Source organism: Schistocerca serialis, chromosome 10 (genome assembly GCF_023864345.2).
Source record: "Schistocerca serialis cubense isolate TAMUIC-IGC-003099 chromosome 10, iqSchSeri2.2, whole genome shotgun sequence".
Lineage (NCBI taxonomy): Eukaryota > Metazoa > Arthropoda > Insecta > Orthoptera > Acrididae > Schistocerca > Schistocerca serialis.
The window spans coordinates 150,298,163-150,319,213 of NC_064647.1; the positions used below are offsets into that span (position 1 = coordinate 150,298,163).

The 21,051-nt window shown below is 43.1% G+C and overlaps 1 non-coding gene across 1 annotated transcript; it reads left to right on the forward strand.

The window, feature by feature from the left end:
- Positions 1 to 14,184: 14,184 nt before the first annotated feature.
- Trnat-ugu (transfer RNA threonine (anticodon UGU)) lies at positions 14,185 to 14,259 on the forward strand. Its single transcript has one exon. It is a non-coding gene; the product is annotated as a tRNA-Thr (tRNA).
- Positions 14,260 to 21,051: the final 6,792 nt, after the last annotated feature.

Consider the following 21,051-nt stretch of genomic DNA (forward strand, 5'->3'; position numbering starts at 1 on the left):
GGACCACTTGTATACCCAACAGAAGGATCATCTTCTTCAACTATCCTACAGTAAAAGGCCAAATTTAGAATTTTATGCATTTCCCCCTGCTCAAGCAAATATCGGATGGTTCTTTTTGCATGTCTGCGGTGCGTCTTAAGGAGCGTCTGTTTCAAATGGCTCTGAGCACTATGGGACTTAACTTCTGAGGTCATCAGTCCCCTAGAACTTAGAACTACTTAAACCTAACTAACCTAAGGACATCACACACATCCATGCCCGAGGCAGGATTCGAACCTGCGACCGTAGCGGTCGCGCGGTTCCAGACTGTAGCGCCTAGAACCGCTCGGCCACTTCGGCCGGCTAAGGAGCGTCTGGAGGCAACATATATTTCGTGGGCGTTTTCTGAGAAAATCTGAGAAACATGGTTTCTGAGCACCGAAACCGAACCATGAACTCTAGGACGTTTGTGCATTGCAAATGGTCGAATTTTTTAAAACATGTTCATAAAATCTCGATCTCGAAAATCGTCGAAAGTTTTATTGATATCTTTATCCGTTTCCAATATACAGAGGAGTCAAGTTACCCTCCACGTACACACAAAATACGCACGTAATATTCGCTGTGGGACGAAACGTAGTTCATAAAGTGTCTCCGTTATCATCCGAAACTGGGAAACCCCTTTTGTAATAGGCTTCCACTTAAAATTCGGAAGTAAATTATCAAAATTTTACTAGCCCACAACATTCTTTTCTTATGAGTGGCATATCGTGCATCTCTCGCAGCACATAAAAGACGACTATGGTCCTGTTTGTTAAAAGACGGACTGAAAAGTGTAGTACCAACTGGCTTACTCTACCTTTAAAAATGTTGCCAAACATTTTGGCAGGCGAACGTATTCGCTCTTTTTTTATGCTGAGAGAGAAGGAGACTGAAATTATAGAGTTGTGTCTCGTGCAATAAAGAGGAACAGGTAACAGTGCCTATCTAAATTCGACAGTGGTAGCATCGTAGCCTCGTCAGAATACACATGGGTAAGACGCCCGTACTCAACGCTATGCACTATTTCATTGACCCCTTGTGACTAGCGCCAGAGAGGTCTGGCAACTGTTCTCCCAGCTGTGGAGGATCGTACAGTCATGGGAATAAAGAAATAGTGGAAATGGGTGAGAGCTAGTGATAATGAGAGACGGAATCTATGACGACAAGGAAGAGAGAGGAAGCGACAGTAAGAAGAGCCAGCAGCAGTGAGAAGGAAGGAATGAGATAGTAGCAACAAGAGAGAACGCGAGGAAGATAGTGACAGAGTCAGGAGACAGTATTAGTAGGGCAGGACGAAAGAGGCTGTGGCTACGAGATAGGGGACAGTGACAATTAGAGAGACACAAAGAGATAATCAGAATTAGAGAGACAGAAAGAGATAATGAGTTGTGCTGAATGTGTGGGGGAGAAAGTGCAAATGGCAGTGGATGGGTATGAGTGGCTTACATCGAGTTAAAGTTAAGGGAGCTTGTGGGAATAGTAGGTGAATTGCATATTAAAAAAGAGTGTGAGTATGTTAGAATTCCAAAATTTTCGAGAAAATGTTTGAGTTGCTGAGCGAGAGAGAACGAGGCAACTGGTACACCACTTTTCCGTCAGTATTTTAATGAAAATGGACGTGTTCTTTCCTTCGTGGGGGACCGCAGTTCAATAGAAGTTTTTGAAAGTAATTTCCGCCATTTGACTCTTAACTGTTCATTTGTTCTACACAATCATGATTTCTGCATTTCAGCCATCCTCAAGTGCATGTTGAAAATTAATAAAGTATACGTATCTCACAATGCAGGGCGTAGAAAGAGACGGTTATTACAGACCTGTAAACATTACTTACAAGTTAAAATATGTCTGACCCTTCCGTGACATGTCAACGTCGAAAACATATTTGTGGTCTATAAGATCAGTAAGTAATGTTTCTAGATCCGTAAAAAAAAGCATATTCTGTGTATATTGACTGAAGGGGGCAGTGAAAATCTGTATCAAGGCCGGGAATCGAATCCGGGTCTCCTGTTTAGAAGGCAGGTGCATTAGCCATTAAACCACCTTCGCATTGAGGTTCACGCATTACCCTGGCATGCCTTCCTCCTGAATCAAAACTGCTACTGCCGCCCCAGTTTGCTTTAAATTCCCCCTTACACACGAACAGAATTACCGAGGCACTCCATGTTCAGCATCGTACGTAAGTGGGGGATCCATCCTGAAATTCAGGAACAGGTACCCATAAAAATGAAATGTACACAGTATCATAAAGTTTATTGATGTCATACAGGTTTGATTTTATGTATACAGACTAAAGCAGAGAGTGAAAGTCAGTGTGAGACAGGTAAAGTTTCAGAAACTGTGTCATTTCATTTATAAAAGCACATTCATTGTGAAGTGCTATGACAGGAGCGTATTTCTACTGGCCCAATTGCATACCCGAGCATGTAGCAGGCACCACAGTTGATGACGATTTGACGCTTGTTGCATGCTGACTTCATGGTTTGCGATTTTCGTGGGCAGTAGTGTAGTTTTCCGCGCTGCTACCTAGGGACCCTTCCCCTACTTGTTAACACACGACGTCTCTGAGTGCAACCCCCGCGGCACGGATGAATGGCCCTGCACCGCACATTCTCGGACGCAAGCCGTGCGTCTCAATTACACGCCTTCTCCCCTCCACTCTTCCTCACCTAACGCTGCGTCGTAAGCAGGCCACTAGAAATGCGCGGCTGACGCAGTCAGGTTCCTGTTCTTCCCCTCCTATTTTGCTTCTTAATCCATTAATTAATTTCTGCGCATAATGTGTATTTATGAACCATTACTTTCTCTTGACAGGCCTCTCACTTCAAAAGGGCACCCTCCACATCATACTTACGAGATGCGTACCTCGTAATTAATTCGCCTAATTACGCATCACATTTAATTATTTTTTTCCACCGCAGCTCTTATACTCCCTTTCGCAGCACCGCTCTACCGCCTGCGCATCATTTATACAATTATTACTTACACTGAAGCGTCAAAGAAACTGGTATAGGCACGCGTATTCAAATGCAGAGATATGTAAACAAGCAGAATACGGCGCTGAATTCAGCAACGCCTATATAAGACAATACGTATCTGGTGCAGTTGTTAGATCGGTTACTGTTGCTAAAATGGGAGGCTCTCCAAATTTGAGTTTGAATGTGGTGTTATAGCAAGCGCACGAGCTATGGGACACAGCATCTCCGAGGTAGCAATGAAGAGGGGATTTTCCTGTGCAACCATTTTAAGGGTGTACCGTGAAATCAGGAATCCGGTACAACATCAAATCTCCGCCATCGCTGCGGCCGGAAAAAGATCCTGCAAGAACGGTACCAACGACGAGTGAAGAGAATCGTTCAACGTGACAAAAGCACACCCCTTCCGCAAATGGCTGCAGATATCAATGCTGGGCCATCAATAAGTGCCAGCGTGCAAACCATTCAACGAAACATCGATATGGGCTTTCGAAGCCGAAGGCCCACTCTTGTACGCTTGATGACTGCACGACACAAAGCTTTACGACTCGCCTGGGTCCATCAACACTGACATTGGACTGTTGATGACTGGAAACATGTTGTCTGGTCGGACGAGTCTCGTTTCAGATTTTATCGAGCGGATGGATGTGTACCGGTATGGAGACAATCTCATGAATCCACGGACCTTACATGTCAGCTGGGGACTGTACAAGCTGGTGGAGGCTCTGTAATGGTATGGGGCAGGTGCAGTTGGAGTGATATGGTACTCCTCATACCTTCACATACGACTATGACAGGTGACACGTACGTAAGCATCCTGTCTGATGAACTGTAACCGTTCATATCCATTGTGGATTCCGACTGGCAGTTTCATTAGGACAATGCTGCACCCCACACGTACAGAATTGCTACAGAATGGCCCCTGGAACACTCTTCTGAGTTAAAAACTTCTGCTGGAGACCAAACTCCCCAGACAGGAACATTATTGAGCACATCTGGGATGCCTTGCAACTTGCTGTTCAGAAGATGTGTCCACCCCCTCGTACTCTTAAGGATTTATGGACAGCCCTGTAGGATTCATGGAGTCAGTTCCCTGCAGCACTACTTCAGACATTAGTCGAGTCCACGGCGTGTTGTGGCACTTCTGCGTGCTTGCGGGGGCCCTACACGATATCAGCCAGGTCTACCAGTTTCTTTGGCTCTTCAGTATATGTCCGGCCTGCGATTGGAATAGAGGAGAAGTAGCAGTGTGGTAAGACTCTGGAAATTCACCCGGTAATACTGTGATTGAAACCCAGATTTATAGGTTTTTCGTGTCGCATTACCCTCTGACTCTAAACAATATAAAAAGATAATAATATCATAATTTTTCATAAAATTAATCTTTATTATCGTAGTAAGCAACGATTACGAGGAGAAAAAGGCTAAAAGTAAACAATAAAATGTTTTAAAATTATGGTTTCACTTTGTAACCACTTGGACACACAGTTTTCGCGTCTTTCCTAGATGCAGTCCCTCATCTCCTAACTTCTATGAGATCATTACGTTTAAAATATAGTCCCAAATAAGAACCAAAAAGGAGCATAAAATCTAATACATTTATATCGCAAGCACATGCAGCTCTATTTGTTTCATTTCGAACCTAATCGTAACAGTAGTAACTCAAATTCACGTTACAACAACTGCAGATAAACTGTAAAAAGAAAAGCCACGTGTTGCAATCTTCTACAATCACGTAGCAATATCTCCACGTCGATTGTTGCTTTGAACTTTGTGACTGCTACAATACGCCACATTCATATCACTAAATGTCAGCCGGCCGAAGTGGCCGTGCGGTTCTAGGCGCTGCAGTCCGGAACCGCGAGACCGCTACGGTCGCAGGTTCGAATCCTGCCTCGGGCATGGATGTGTGTGATGTCCTTAGGTTAGTTAGGTTTAACAAGTTCTAGGGGACTAATGACCTCAGATCTTGAGTCCCATAGTGCTCAGAGACATTTGCACCACTAAATGTCAATGGCTTAGGTGGTTTCATTGGAGAGGCAGTAGTATTTCTCAAACATGTTAATGAAATGGCGGTTTCAGAGAGAAACCACTGGCCGGCCGTTGTGGCCGAGCGGTTCTAGGCGCTTCAGTCTGGAACAGCGCCACCGCTGCGGTCGCAGGTTCGAATCCTGCCTCAGGCATGGATGTGTGTGATGTCCTTAGGTTAGTTAGGTTTAAGTAGTTCTAAGTTCTAGGGGACTGATGACCGCAGATGTTAAGTACCGTAGTGCTCAGAGCCATTTGAACCATTTGAGCCAGAAACCACTGGTACTCAGGCGGTTAAGCTGAATGCCGGGATGTCGATTTCGAAAACGATACGGCTGACTTCATTCCTTATTCTTCCCCAGACCGACGACATGCGCCTTTGTAGTTGTCTAATGTTCTTCCCTCGCGGTCTCAGGCGCCTTGTCACGGTCCGTGCGGCTTCCCCAGTCGGAGATTCGAGTCCTCCCCCGGGCATGTGTGTGTGTGTGTGTGTGTGTGTGTGTGTGTGTGTGTGTGTGTCGTCCTTAGCGTAAGTTAGTTTACGTCATATTAAGTAGTGTGTAGGCTTAGGGACCGATGACCCCTGCAGTTTGGTCCCATAAGACCTTACCACAAATTTACATTCTTCCTTGATTTTATATTTTGTTGTGAACTGTCTTTCAGTTTTGTAGGCCGTCGTCAGACAATTTAACACTGAACAGAAAATTTAAAAAATCACGACTGACAGTTTGCAGGTGTACTTAGACTGTTACACTGCCGGGTAAAAGTTAGTACTCATGGAAAGACGACGTCGATTTTGGTCCGACGATGGAATACACTGGGGGATAGTAGGTGTATTGAAATGGCTTCAACGTCATCTGCCGACAGATAGCCTAGTGACATAGCTATCAGAGAGCCATGTGTGTCTATCCTTTAATGGGAAATGCTCCCAACCACAAGGCTCAGTGTGGTGCAGATGTGTGAAGCAAGCAAACACACACGCCACAGAGAGAGGCTCGTTCTTCCTACAGCCAGCTGAGGGATCAAATTTCGGCGTACCGAGTGGCAGGATGGTCCTTTCGGAGCATTGCTACACAAGTTGGTGCCGGTTGTGCAATGACTATGGTATCAGTGCTCACGTGAACATTCTCAAGCCGTAGACGAGGTTCTGGACTTCCACAAAAGCACAGACCCCAACCAGAATCATCCTATCGTAAGGGCAGCTGTGGCAGGTCGTACAGCAACCAGACGTGTCAATACGAACTGTTTCAAACCGGTTATTAGCAGCGGGAGTACAGGCACGTATACCTCAAGCCCGTCTCCCGCCCACGTCACAGCATCGACGTGCACGGTCTGACTGGCGCCATCGTTCGAGGATGGAATGGCGCGCCATGGTCTTCAGTAGAGACGTACGCCAACTAACGGCTCCAAAGGAAGGGTGTACCAAGATGAACGGAAGGAGCGAGGAACGAGATCTGGGGAACGTAGTTCACTTCGGTCGCGACTTTCTGCTTACAGTTCCCGGAAACGGGAAACGGTCGGTCTCGTTCCCGAACGGCATGCCGGCCGGTCTCGTTCCCAACTAACGGCTCCAAAGGAAGGGTGTACCAAGATGAACGGAAGGAGCGAGGATCGAGATCTGGGGAACGGTCTTTCATAGTTCACTTCGGTCGCGACTTTCTGCTCACAGTTCCCGGGAACGGGAAACGGTCGGTCTCGTTCCCGAACGGCACGTCGGCCGGTCTCGTTCCCAACTAATGGCTCCAAATGAAGGGTGCACCAAGATGAACAGAAGGAGCGAGGAACGAGATCTGGGGAACGGTCTTTCATAGTTCACTTCGGTCGCGGCTTTCTACTTACAGTTCCCGGGAACGGGAAACGGTCGGTCTCGTTCCCGAACGGCACGTCGGCCAGTCTCGTTCCCAACTAACGGCTCCAAAGGAAGGGTGTACCAAGATGAACGGAAGGAGCGAGGATCGAGATCTGGGGAACGGTCTTTCATAGTTCACTTCGGTCGCGACTTTCTACTTACAGTTCCCGGGAACGGGAAACGGTCGGTCTCGTTCCCGAACGGCACATCGGCCGGTCTCGTTCCCAACTAACGGCTCCAAAGGAAGGGTGTACCAAGATGAATGGAAGGAGCGAGGAACGAGATCTGGGGAACGGTCTTTCATAGTTCACTTCGGTCGCGACTTTCTACTTACAGTTCCCGGGAATGGGAAACGGTGGGTCTCGTTCCCGAACGGCACGTTGGCCGGTCTCGTTCCCAACTAACGGCTCCAAAGGAAGGGTGTACCAAGGTGAACGGAAGGAGCGAGGAACGAGATCTGGGGAACGGTCTTTCATAGTTCACTTCGGTCGCGACTTTCTACTTACAGTTCCCGGGAACGGGAAACGGTCGGTCTCGTTCCCGAACGGCACGTCGGCCGGTCTCGTTCCCGTCTGTCTCGGTCTCGGTCGGCCGGTGTCGTCCTTCTTCGAGTGGCCACTCGTCGCTGTTCCACTGCCGACTACTCATAGTTAGTTCAGTATCGAGTTGTTGTTCGTTTCGTTCGCTTCGCACGTCCATTCTAGATCTGTTACAAACCCTTTTTGAACTCTGAATTTCTGGTTCTTTCCGTATTCTATTCAGCGTCCACGACAAGTACTTAAAACGTATTTTACAATTACGTAAAATACATAAAAATTACGTGGTATGTAATACATCTTTCCAGGTAACAAAACGGCGTATCAGCTTACTTCATTATTTCGGTAAACAGCAGAAGAAATACTTGTAAAAAGGCAAGATTTTTTGTTATTACACATGCAAGGACGTCGGCAGGGCACACACAGATCGTTCATTGTTATGGAAGGCAGACCGACTCACAACCGAATGAAGCCCGCGCTTCGTAATCGAGTGCATGGTGTCACATTTTGTAAAGAGACTATGATGACTCCCACAATATTATTTCAGTGGTAAAGGGTGGCGCACGAAAAGTCGGCCCCGAATACTAGACTGCTCATTGTCGCTTACCAATCGTCATCTATTGTTTCGAAGTTGCTTGCATTAGCTTATTTGCTTCCAGAATGAGATTTTCACTCTGCAGCGGAGTGTGCGCTGATATGAAACTTCCTGGCAGAGTTCGCAACAGTTCGTGTTGACATGTCTGTGCTCACAAGCCCTTCCTTCTGTAAAGTTTGGAAGGTAGGAGACGAGGTACTGGCGGAAGTAAATCTGTGAGGACGGGGCGTGAGTCGTGCTTGGGTAGCTCAGTTGGTAAAGCACTTGCCCGCGAAAGGCAAAGGTCCCGAGTTCTAGTCTCGGTCCGGCACACAGTTTTAATCTGCCAGGAAGTTTCAGCTTATTTGTTATTTCTTGACTGTCTAATTATTACATGTTTACCTATTCTGCTCATAGCGGTCAACAAATGGTGAGTAATTGGCGAGCCGGTTTCTCGTGCACCACCTTATGTTATTTCGCTGTGATCAGCCACATAACGCTACAGTTGGCTAAACGAGATGTTTTGAAGAATTACGAAAATTACAAGTGTGTGAGAAATCTGTTATGAATAAAAACTCCGTACTCCAGGGGGGAGGCGAGTGCCCCCTCTTGGCGCCTTCCATCTTCAGTCACCTACGCTACTAATTTTCAATTTTTCATAAGAACCATATACCAAGCACAATGAACGGTTAACGAGTAAAAATGAACGGTTCCCAAAAAAGAGCGGTCACCAGTGAACAGGTTCCCTAGGATGAACAACTTTGCCCATCTCTAGTCTTCAGCGATGAAAGCAGATTCTGCCTGCACGTAAGCGATGGTCGTTCGTGGGAGCAACGTAGACCTGTGGAATCTGTATCGTAGAGCGCATTCGTCCAAGACACACTGCCCTCTCCGCAGGACTTATGGTCTGGGGTGCGGTAAGCTGTAACATTTCTGGCTTCACAGCCATCGCATTCGGCTACAAGAACCTCTTCTTAGAGGAGTTGAAAAGGTGGCAGTGGCAAGATGACGTAACGTGGTAAGAGGTACCGATGACAGGTGGTTTATCCGGAACTGCCTAAAATTTTGGTGCTTCTCCGCGATTGGCTGCTGCTTTCGAAAGTTGCGCGCCGAAACGATAATCTTTTGTCATTAATATTAGAAAAACTAAACAGCATATTTACTTGCATTTCAAATTAATGCATCTCTCAATAGCCTGCTATCATTCCATTACTTCACAAGTGCCGGCCGCTGTGGTCGTGCGGTTCTAGGCGCTTCAGTCCCGAACCGCGCTGCTGCTACGGTCGCAGGTTCGAATCCTGCCTCGGGCATGGATGTGTGTGATGTCCTTAGGTTAGTTAGGTTTAAGTAGCTCTAAGTCTAGGGGATTGATGACCTCCGATGTTAAGTCCCATAGTGCTCAGAGCCATTTGAACCAGTTTTGAACTTCACAGGTGTTAATAACCAGAAGAAAAATAATCAACTGCTAAACGAAAAGACAGACGAAGCACTTCGGTAATCTTCGGATCGCTCCTAACTTGGAGGCGGGCGAAGAGGTTCGTCTATGAGATCGTAGCTGGTTCGGTAGTCTCGGAGGACGGACAAGTGTCGCAGTCGGTGTTAAGACTTTATTAGCATTGTAGCTGAGAATATTATGATAGTAATTACGGTAATACGCAGTTATTTTGTTGAAGAATGGTAATTATTTGTACCTCTAAAAAGGATTGTAACTGTGCAGTTTCTGGTGTTCTTCCTATGGGAAGCGTTTGGCAACCCATGTAAACAAAGTAATTGTAAATTTAATAATTCACATAGTATCACTTGTCCGCTAAGACTTTCTTACAGTCTCAAGGTGACGGATTCACGACGTACGTGCTGTTTTCTGCACGGGGGACAACAACTATAGAAGACTGCAAGTTTGTGAACGTTTATTAGAACTTATGCATTCCATTCAAGGCGCTGGAAACAAATAGACACCTCGCGTGTACTGTAGTCTTAGAAAAAATGGGATCTGTGGTGACACGTAAGAAGTATGAAGGGGAGAACGTTTCGAGGGAAGGAGTTTATCGTACACACACATATATATCTCGCTCTCTCTATCCCTCTCTTTTACAACTTGTCGTAGAGCTACAACTCTCGTTCACCTGCGGAGTTTCTGGACAGGGCCGCTGACCAGCACTTGGTAAGGGCAGAATGTTGTTACACCCATTCTTTAGCCGCTCTTGCAAGATAAAGGTGATGTGTTGTTCTAATAGGATAATGCTCGCCCACACACTGCCTGTGAGACTCCACACGCTCTGCAAGACATGCAACAAGTTCCCTGGCCAGAACGATCTCCAGTGTTGTCTTCAGTCGTGTGGGATATGATGGAACGAGAAGTGACTTGGTGCGACTCGTCAGCCAACAACTTTTACAGAACTACCTGCACAGGTCGAGCAGACGTGGAATAACGTATCCCAGGACAGTATTCGTCATGTGCACGATCGACTGCGTTGGCGCCAGTGGAGGCTACAGTACGTACAAATATGGGTGTTTCAGCATGGGTTGATATCTGATACCATAAAACCGGTTGTGCTATTGGACTGAAAGTGTAATCACTCCATCTACTTCACATGCATTGTTGCAGCAATAAGTCTGGAGTGAACTGGAAACCTCTAAAAGGGGGTACTAATTTTTCCCTGTAGAGTTTTTCTAAAGAAATATGACAGTTAAACATTGTGGCATCTACAGGACAAGTGTCAAATTGAATTGCTTCAATTCGACATGGTAACAAAACAAGAAATATTATGTAAGGTGGAGTGGTGCACCTCCAAACACTTTTCAGATTTCCCCTCCATCCAGTCTGTAATACAAGTTTAAAACATTTCCTTATTGTACTTAGAAATGGTAGCACTCACATTCTGTGAGCTACAGTCTTGTTTTGAAATTACTCTGGAAAAGTAAGGTTTTTCTAGATGTGAAAAACTATTCCGAGGTATAACACTGTGGTGTACACAGGAAGAAATATTCTATTTAAATTTAAAATGCGTTGCAGTCAAGAAAATCTTGTCACTGTCTTCACTTTTCGCTGCAGCCTCATTCTGGGTCTTTTTATGTCCCTTCTTCGTCTTCTACAGCAGGGCCCGGTATGAGATGCTCTCTGCGGTCATTCTTTGTAGGTGATATTTCCATTCTGTTTTAGTTTATTCAGTCCTTTCATTAATATTACAGTTACCCGGTTCATTCCTAATATCGTCGTTTCTTATGCGGTCTTCCCTGCTAACACCTCTCACTTACCTTATAAATCACATTTCTGCTACTTGTAGTCCCCCTATACCGTTGTTTTTTACTACAAACCAATAATGAGTAAATAAAATTACATTTAGGAAAAGTATTATTAAAAACTAGTTATAAATTAAAAGCTCTTGAAATAGAAGCTATACTACATATTATTTCCATTTCTCAGACAGGGAAAACTCGTAAGATATTTAAGAAACTCAGCTCCTTGTTCCATGGTAGAAGACCGTCTGTTTCAAGGTACAAGATGGCGCACGCCAGACAGAGTATGGCTTAACCATTCCCTTTTTATCTCATTAGTTTTAAAAGTGCAGAATTCTATCCGACGTCAAGCTTGCTATTTAAAGAATGAGCAATATCCTCCAAATAGCTTCAATAAATTATACAGCACTTAAATATGTAGAGCTCGTAATATTTAAAAACGCGCCAGAATACAACTTCAAGTCTCACAACAACAATTCCGGAAACTGCTTGCTTACGGTGGTTTCTGGTAGGCATTCCTTTATGGAACTCTACAATCAGGCACTGTCTTGAAATATATACCGGGAAACAACATGTGGTACACTATCGTCTAAAAAAAATGGCTCTGAGCACTATGGGACTTAACTTCTGAGGTCATCAGTCCCCTAGAACTCAGAAACTACTTAAACCTAAGTAACCTAAGGACATCACACACATCAATGCCCGAGCCAGGATTCGAATCTGCGAACGTAGCGGGCGCGCGGTTCCAGACTGTAGCACCTAGAACCGCTTGGCCACTCCGGCCGGCACACTATCGTCCAAGTGCGATACTCTCCGCTAATGATATACTGAATGTTTTAGACTCTCAAAGATATCTTTCAATGCGATAAATACCATGGTTGAGACTGACGTAGACATACTGAACGACACAAGTTATACAGACATCAATCAAATTTTTTAAATTATACACAAAACAATACCGAAATATATACAAAGAAGTGATGAACCCACAAGCCTTGTGCTACAATTAGCTCAAAAATTAAAAGTATAAGAATACACTACTGACCATTAAAATTGCTACACCAAGAAGACATGCAGATGATAAACGGGTATTCATTGGACACATATACTAGAACTGACATGTGATTACATTTTCACACAATTTGGGTGCATACATCCTGAGAAATAAGTACCCAGAACAACCACCTCTGGTCGTAATAACTACCTTGATACGCCTGGGCATTGAGTCAAACAGAGCTTGGATGGCGTGTACAGGTACAGCTGCCCAAGCAGCTTCAACACGATACCACAGTTCATCAAGAGTAGTGACTGGCGTATTGTGACGAGCTAGTTGTTCGGCCACCATTGACCAGACGTTTTAAGTTGGTGGGAGATCTGGAGAATGTGCTGGCCAGGGCAACAGTCGAAAATTTCTGTATCCAGAAAGGCCCGTACAGGACCTGCAACATGCGGTCGTGCATTATTCTGCTGAAACGTAGGGTTTCGCAGGAATCGAATGAAGGGTAGAGCCACAGGTCGTAACACATTTGAAGTGTTACGTCCACTGTTCAAAGTGCCGTCAATGCGAACAAGAGGTGACCGAGACGTGTAACCAAGGGCACCCCATACCATCACGCCGGGTGATACGCCAGTATGGCGATGACAAATACACGCTTCCTTTGTGCGTTCACCGCGATGTCGCCAAACACGAATGCAACCATCATGATGCTGTAAACAGAACCTGAATTCATCCGAAAAAAACGTTTTGCCATTCGTGCACCCAGGTTCGTCGTTGAGTACACCATTGCAGATGCTCCTGTCTGTGATGCAGCGTCAAGGGTAACCGCAGCCACGATGTCCGAGCTGATAGTCCATGCTGTCGCGAACATCGTCGAACTGTCGTGCAGATGGTTGTTGTCTTGCGAACGTCCCCATCTGTTGACTCAGGGATCGAGACGTGGCTGCACGATCCGTTGCAGCCATGCGGATAAGGTGCCTGTCATCTCGACTGCTAGTGATACGAGGCCGTTGGGATCCAGCACGGCGTTCCGTATTACTCTCCTGAATCCACCGATTCCATATTCTGCTAACAGTCATTGGATCTCGACCAACGCGAGCAGCAATGTCGCGGTACTATTAACCGCAATCGTGATAGAGTACAATCCGACCTTTATCAAAGTCGGAAACCCGATTTTAAGGGATTTCTCCTCCTTACACGAGGCATCACAACAACGTTTCACCACGCAACGCCGGTCAACTGCTGTTTGTGAATGAGAAATCGGTTACAAACTTTCGTCATGTCAGCACGTTGTAGGTGTCGCCATCGGCGCCAAACTTGTATGAATTCTGAAAAGCTAATCATTTGCATATCACAGCATCTTCTTCCTGTCGGTTAAATTTCGGGTCTGTAGCACGTCATCTTTGTGGTGTAGCAATTTTAATGGCCAGTAGTGTATAAATGTCAGAACAGTACGCCATGTCAATACTGGCACACACTAGTTATGTATAGGCAAAAATGCAGAGGTTGGTGAATGTGAACAACGGTACACGCTCTCGCTCGAGTGTGTGTTGTGTGTCTATGTGTGTACTTGTGTGTGTGTGTGTGTGTGTGTGTGTGTGTGTGTGTGTGTTTGTGTGTGTATGTGAGAGAGAGAGAGAGAGAGAAAGAGAGAAAGGGAGAAAGAGAGAAAGTGTGTTAGAGCAGCCGAAGGAGCCAAGTCACTAAGTTCATTGTCTAAGGGTGAATGTGATCGTTTGCCCATCATACTCATTACTCGTGGCAGATTAATCTACCAAGTCCCGTACGAGTTCGGGCATAGCGTGTGCGTTCGCACAAGAAGGTCAAAGGCCGGGAACCCATATTTTTAACTATATATGGGCAAACATCTATTAGGCGCACTACGAATGTAGTGTTGTGGACATGTTGGGAATGTGGATCTCACGGGGAGCGTGCAAGGGATAAGTCCCTACAGACGCACTATCTTCTGTGCCCGCGGTGGCTCAGATGGATAGAGCGTCTGCCATGTAAGCAGGAGATCCCGGGTTCGAGTCCCGGTCGAGGCACACATTTTCAACCTGTCCCCAATGAAGTGTATCAACGCCTGCTTGCAGCTAGGGTGTCTATTTAATTATCATTTCATTTCTAGCAAAGCTGCATGGTCATCCACGGTATCTGTTCTTTCGGGAACAGATACTACCGTCATATATAGTTAAAATACAATGTAAATCTGTTTTTGTGGATAAATTCTGAGGTTTTGATTTTTGACATATGACACATGTTTTCAGTTCCCTGTAAATTTTTCTTCTCATATTGCTAAAATAACAGTATGTGCTGAGCTTTGCCAAACACTTTTTCGTCCCATAATGACCCCAAACTAAGTGTGTGTGCCAAATCAAATTACGTTCAGGCTCTATGGGAATGCATACACACCAGTTAGTAGCATTTGGATGTCGGCGATAAAATAACACATCATTGTGTAACTTGTAATACTTAGTCAAAGGATGATTGTGTTTTTCTACCAGTAATGTTATTATCTTATACCAGTGAGGATCAGATTTTTGTAATTTAGCCATGTTTCTGCACATATAAATATAATATTGGTGACACTGCTTGTCTTGCATTAAGAGAATCCTGTAGTCATTTATATTTTCTAAGTCACTGTTAGTTTCATTCATACCTTGTGGAAGTCTAGACAAAGCGTCGGCAATGGTGTTGTTCTTACCTTTTAAGTACTTAATTTCAAAAGAGTAGTTCTGAAGAGTAACTGCCCATCGTGATAATCTAGGATGTGCAAGTTTACAAGTTAACAAAAATGCCAGGGCCTGGTGATCGGTATAAATTACTGTATGTTTGCAAAATAAATAATAATTGAATTTCTTGAATGCCCAGACTATGGAAAGTGTTTCTAACTCAGTAGTGGAGTATGTACGCTCACATTCAGTTAGAGTACGACTTGCAAACCCAATAATTCTTATCTGTTCCTTTTCTTTATTCTTTACAACTTGAAATAAGCAACAGCCCAAGCCAGTACATGAAGCGTCACAAGTCATACAAAAATCTAAATTGAAATCTGGATGGCTCAATATGTTTGCATTCACTAAAGCATGTTTAATTGTATTAAAGTCATTCTGGCACTGTTCCGACCAGATCCAAACTTGATTCTTTCTGAGTAGATTTAACAGATGTTTACTGTTCAAAAGTGGTTGTGGTAAAAAACTCCTGAAAAATGAACATAGCCCAAGGAATGATTTTAACTGCTTTTTTGTTCGAGGGCTAGGAAAGTTTCTGATAGCATCTAATTTACTGGGATCAGGACGTATGCCCTGTGAATTAATGATATGTCCTAAATATTTTATCTCACTGCAACCAAATTTTGATTTTCTAAGATTGGCTGTGACTCCAGCTTGTGCAAATTTTTCTAAAATTCTTTGAACTGTGTCAACGTGTTCATTCCAAGACTGTGTAGCTATCAGTATATCATCTACATAGTGTGTGACTGTCTCAACTAAATCATCGCCAAGCACGGTATCCAGGGCTGTAATGAATACCCCAGAACTGACATTAAATCCGAAGGGTAGAACACAAAACTGATAGGTTCGCCCCCCCGAGCATAAATGCAGTATATTTCTGAGAATCAGGAGTGATACCTACTTGCCAAAATGAATTAGCGAGATCTATTGTGGAAAAATATTTTGCATCTAGAAATTTCTGTAATTGCTCTTCTAAATTTTCGGGTTTTGTGTGAACCGGTAAAATTATTTCATTAATTGCTCGTGCGTCTAACACTAGCCTAATGCTACCATTTGGTTTTTTGACAACAAGTAGAGGACTACAGTAAGGTGAGGTGAATGGTTCAATGACCTTCCAGTCTAACATTTGTTTTAGTTCTTGCCACACAGCAGGTCGTTGAGATAACGGTACGTTATATGTGTTGCGGTAGAAGATCTTGTGAGGCTTAACTTCAATCTTGTACACATACGTGTTGATAACACCTAATCGTTTGGTAAAAACTTGTAAATATTTGGATAACACTTCCTGTAGTTTCATACGTTCATGTACACTGAGAGCTGTAGCTTCATTTATCTTATGATCAAGCAATGTTTTCAAGTCCATTAGCTCTGTGTCAGATGAGTGTGTTTGCATGTCTTGAATGTCACTGTCAAGTACTAACTGAACCCTGTACCCTGTACAGCGTTTGTCATGCTTTAGAGTTCTCCTGTCCAAATCAATAATAATTACACTGCCTTTATCATTTAAAATACATTTACCTTTGGAGAAGTCTATAATGCAGTCCTTCTCGCTCATAATATCTAATCCTAATATGCAATTTGTCACAAGGTTTTGTACAACCAGGAATGGCCATTGTACGGTTCCATTACCTATTTTAATGTTTACAAAAACTTGCTTCTTAACCCTACATGACTTATTACCTAGAGCAGTAGTTATTTTACAGTTTTGGGCGGGAAACTCAGGCACAGGCTCCAATTCACACATCTTTTTATAGAAATTAAAAAAACAAAACGCTCACAGCTGCACCTGTATCTAAGATAATAGTAGTTGGAATCCCACCTACTACACCAGTAGTAGAGGCTAAAACAATTTCATTTGTGTTTTAACGACATTGTGTACTGTCTTGCAAAAGTTCATCTGATATATTGTCATTGTGGTTGTATCTTATAAATAAAACAGGTAGTTTTTGTTTAGAATTATTAGGCAAATCAATATTTTGTTGTTCAATGGTGGTGTCAAATAACTGATTAACATTGAAGTCGCCCCCCAAGAATTCTTCAGCCACGACCCGGGGCATAGAAGTGACTGTTTCCAGTTTGTTGGGTTAGCATTTGTATTAGGTACTGACAGAGATTGAGGTTGTGTATCAGGTGTCACTTCTATTATATTCACATTCGGATATTGCCTGTTGTGATCTCCAAACTTTTGCAGTTGTTGCTGTTGCGCATTATGACTTACCTGTCGGTCGTAAGGTATGCTCCAATTTTGTCCTGGTGGCTGCTGTGGTATAGCAGTGTTTGAATGAAAGTATTGATCGCTACCAGTCCAGCCTTGATGCTGTTTTGGCTCGTAGTTATTATTATTTCTATTTCTGTTTGCGTTTTTGTTGTTACATTTGTATCCGTTGTTACCGTTGTTGTTATTACCGCGGTGCCTTTTGTATGGATTGCCGCATGAAGTGTTATTACTGTTGTAACTGTTGTTTGTATTGGAATACGCGTGTTGATTTTGATTTCCGTATTGAGACGGCATGTGAGTTTGCTGTTTTTGCTGTACCGCGTATCCAACTGTGGGCGCGCCAGAATTGAGTTGGCAAGCCTGCATGTTTTGCATACCACTAGTATAAACATTGTGGCTGCTGTTTTGCCGCGCGAAGCGCTGATCTTCTAGTAACATGTCAACCGAATCTAAAGCCGTTAAAAAATAATCTGGATCGTCATCCGGAATATGTAAGAGTTTTTCTTTAATGTTGAAAGGCAATTTGGCCTTCAACGCACGGAGTATATCACGTGTTGCGACTGGTTCGTCCAAAAAATGTCCCATGTTCAAGTATTTTTCAAAATATCTGCGTAAGTTACCATTTTTACTGTTAAAAGTTTCAGGTTCTAAAATTTGTCATCTGAGTCGCTCCTGGACGGATTGCGACCAGAATTTGTTCACAAAGGCACGCTCAAACTCACTACGTGGTACATACGTCAGCTTGACTGTATGCCCAGACAGCTGCATCGCCTTGGATATAACCGACAATATATGAAATCTTTTTCCAGTCACTCCAAGTGCGTGGAAATGCGTTACTAAAAGATTTAAGAAAAATCACCGGATGAATGGTTCGTTTTCCTGGGATAAAAGTCTGAAACTGCCTGTGTTCTATTAAGCTTTCTTCTTCCTTTGCATTATGATATGGATTTGTTCCACTGTAATTACTGCAATGTTCAGATGGCGAGTCATTGCGATAATGTTGCTGTGGTTTACCATGAAAATAGCTTGTGTTTGTGTTTGCACGTCGTGGTATGTGTTGTAGTCGTGGTGTGTTTTGTTCTTGTGTGTTTGTCGTGTGCGGTATGTGTGCGTCATACTCGAATGTATATTAGTTTCTGAACTGTACATTTTGACTGATATTTTCATTACATTCAGACTGTGGTTGATCGGTGAATTGTCTCATGGGTGCAGTGACGGATTGTACTGCGTCACTAATCAGCTGTTTGTTATTAGTGATGTATTCCGCTACGGAGTCGTGCACAATTGTTGGTAAATTTTCATGTATGCATCTATCAAAATGTTTGTCTTTGCTCTCTACCCAATCATGAAATTCTTTATTAATATTTTGAAAATGAGCTGTGGCATCATCGGTCAGTCAGTTGTTGTTCAACATCGCCAAATTTATTCTGCACGTCAGTAATTCGTTTTTCAAGGTTGTCATGTACTGAATGATATGTTTGAATTTGTTCAGTAAGAGCTTCACACGTGACATTAAGGTTTTTTACTTGTGTCTGTAAAAGTGCCACGTCATTTGCAGTCTTTTCTTGTCTCGTACTAAGCTTGGAAAATTTCGTACTGAGTTCAGTCATCTGTTTGGTCAGTGTGGCGTCTATAAGTTCCACACGTTTACATGAAGTGTCATTACATGCCTTGACTGCTATGAGGTCAGATTTAATTTCGTCATTTTGTGTCTTTAACTGTTCATTTTGTGTCTTTAAGGTTGTCAGGTTTTCCGCGTTCTGCATTCTTAAGGTTGCCATATTTTCTGCGTTTTGTTTCATTAGCATTTGTAACATGTTGTCAATGTTTACTGTTTGCAAGGGCTCTGCCCCCGCCGCGTCATTAGACGTGACGTCACGTATTAACATGAGCTCTGACTGAGACTTTGAAATTTTTGTGGTGGACGGCCTATTGTCAAAATTTCCGTTAACACTTGCGTCAATATTTGATGAATCGTCGCTACCGGTTGCTGTCGTAAAGTCATTTTCTAACATTTGTCTCTCGTCCGAGTCGGATTGCGTCTGAATAGTATGTCTTTGCTGTTCCATCTTTGCGTATTGTTTTCTAGTTATGACCATGCCACACGTATGGTATGCTTCAAGAATCGCTCGTAGCAACAATGGCTGTTTGTTAATTTAAAAATGTAAACTGAATATCGGATTATTCTTAATGGCTGCTGGCCATGTTACAACGTATCGTACAGAAGTCGGCCATATTGTACACTCGTGTATTGGTATTGTTGCAGAAGTTATTGTTTAAGGAAAAGCACTGAGAATGAAATTTATCACTGAAAACTGCTACGCGCGAAAGAAATACTACAGAATCTACTGAAGAGCTAATACACTGAATTATGCGTCTGGTCAAGCCTGCCAATGCAAAGATGCTGCGTCTTACCCTATTTTGCTGGAAGCTTCGTTGCGTCTTCCCGCAAAATTTTAGAATTGGAAAATATCTTCAGATTTTTGTTATTTCTCGTACATTCACGTCCAGGTCCAGAAAGTTGATTTTTCACATGAAACAAAGAGAAAAATGTAACAAATGACAAAATTGAACAAGTCCTGTCACGGTCGCCAATATAAAATAAATAAAATATTAATTATTGTATATGTATGATAGGGATTGGTTGTAATTAATATTTGCTTATCTGGGACGTGGACGTTTAATTATTTGGTATCAGACGCTTGACAATGGCTTTTTCGCAAATGCAATGTTATTCGTAGTTGACCGTGAAATATAACACAAATAGTCGGACTTGGTACTTAAATCATTTCCAAAGACTGCTGCGGTAGGTGCGGACTCAAAATGTAAATCTCAATATTAGAATAATTTTCCAGCCATGTCAATACGTCGTGCGGAGGTGACTGTCTACTAAACATAAAAAAGTTTACACAGTTAGTTAAATCAGATATATTCAACGAATAAGCCTACAGTTAAATAATTCTACTTACTTTCATAAATATAAATTCTTTACAGAATCGAGTGCCTAGTAAGACTGCAACTCGCAGTGTTCTTATATAACTTCAAATATGGCGGTGTGCCAGTTAATAAAATATACGTGCTTCCCGCACCAGTTGTAATGCAAGACCTCTCCCTCCTTAATCCAACATAAGAGTGTCCTAACTGTATTTTGTTTTATAAGCGACATAGCGCTGCAGTCCAGTGCCATAGGCTTTCTTTAGTTGTCAGAGATTAATTATTTAATTAAGATTTCCCGTTTCCGAGGAAACTCACGCACGGCATGCAAATGTGCCTTTATATAACGTTACATATGACACCTAGACGTCTTAAATCATGACACTGGCACAACCAGGTGACCGTTTATTATAATACTGTTGGCAGTGTGAGCTGCTTATTTTATTCGTTAAGAAACTATAGGTTTTAGCCCTATTCGTTGTATTGTTGAATTGCAGGCAACCGGATGATGGTCTAACAAAAGAGACCGCCCATTACACAATAAACGTGTATCAGTAGAGCTGCTGTGGTTCTCATTAATCATTAACATCCATGTTAAATGGGTGCTGGAACTTTAGCAGAGGTGAATAATGGAAATGTATTTGAGCATTAAGGATTAAATTAGGATTCAGTGATCGGCGCTTATTGACAGACAGAATTTCCGGTAACGTTAGTGCTCTGCCATTATTTTGTCTATGGAGAGCATCACATATGATTTAATTTAACTATTTCACTCGTTGCTACTTCTTTCTTACTACTGATAATACTGTTTTCCCGCTGTTAGTCTTTATTTAGGTGTAAAACAGAACTTAAAACTGATGCAAAATTAATTCGAATACAAAACATTGTCACATATTAAATTTAATCGGTAGAAAATACTTTTTTTTAATGCTAGACGTCGTGCACCAGTATTG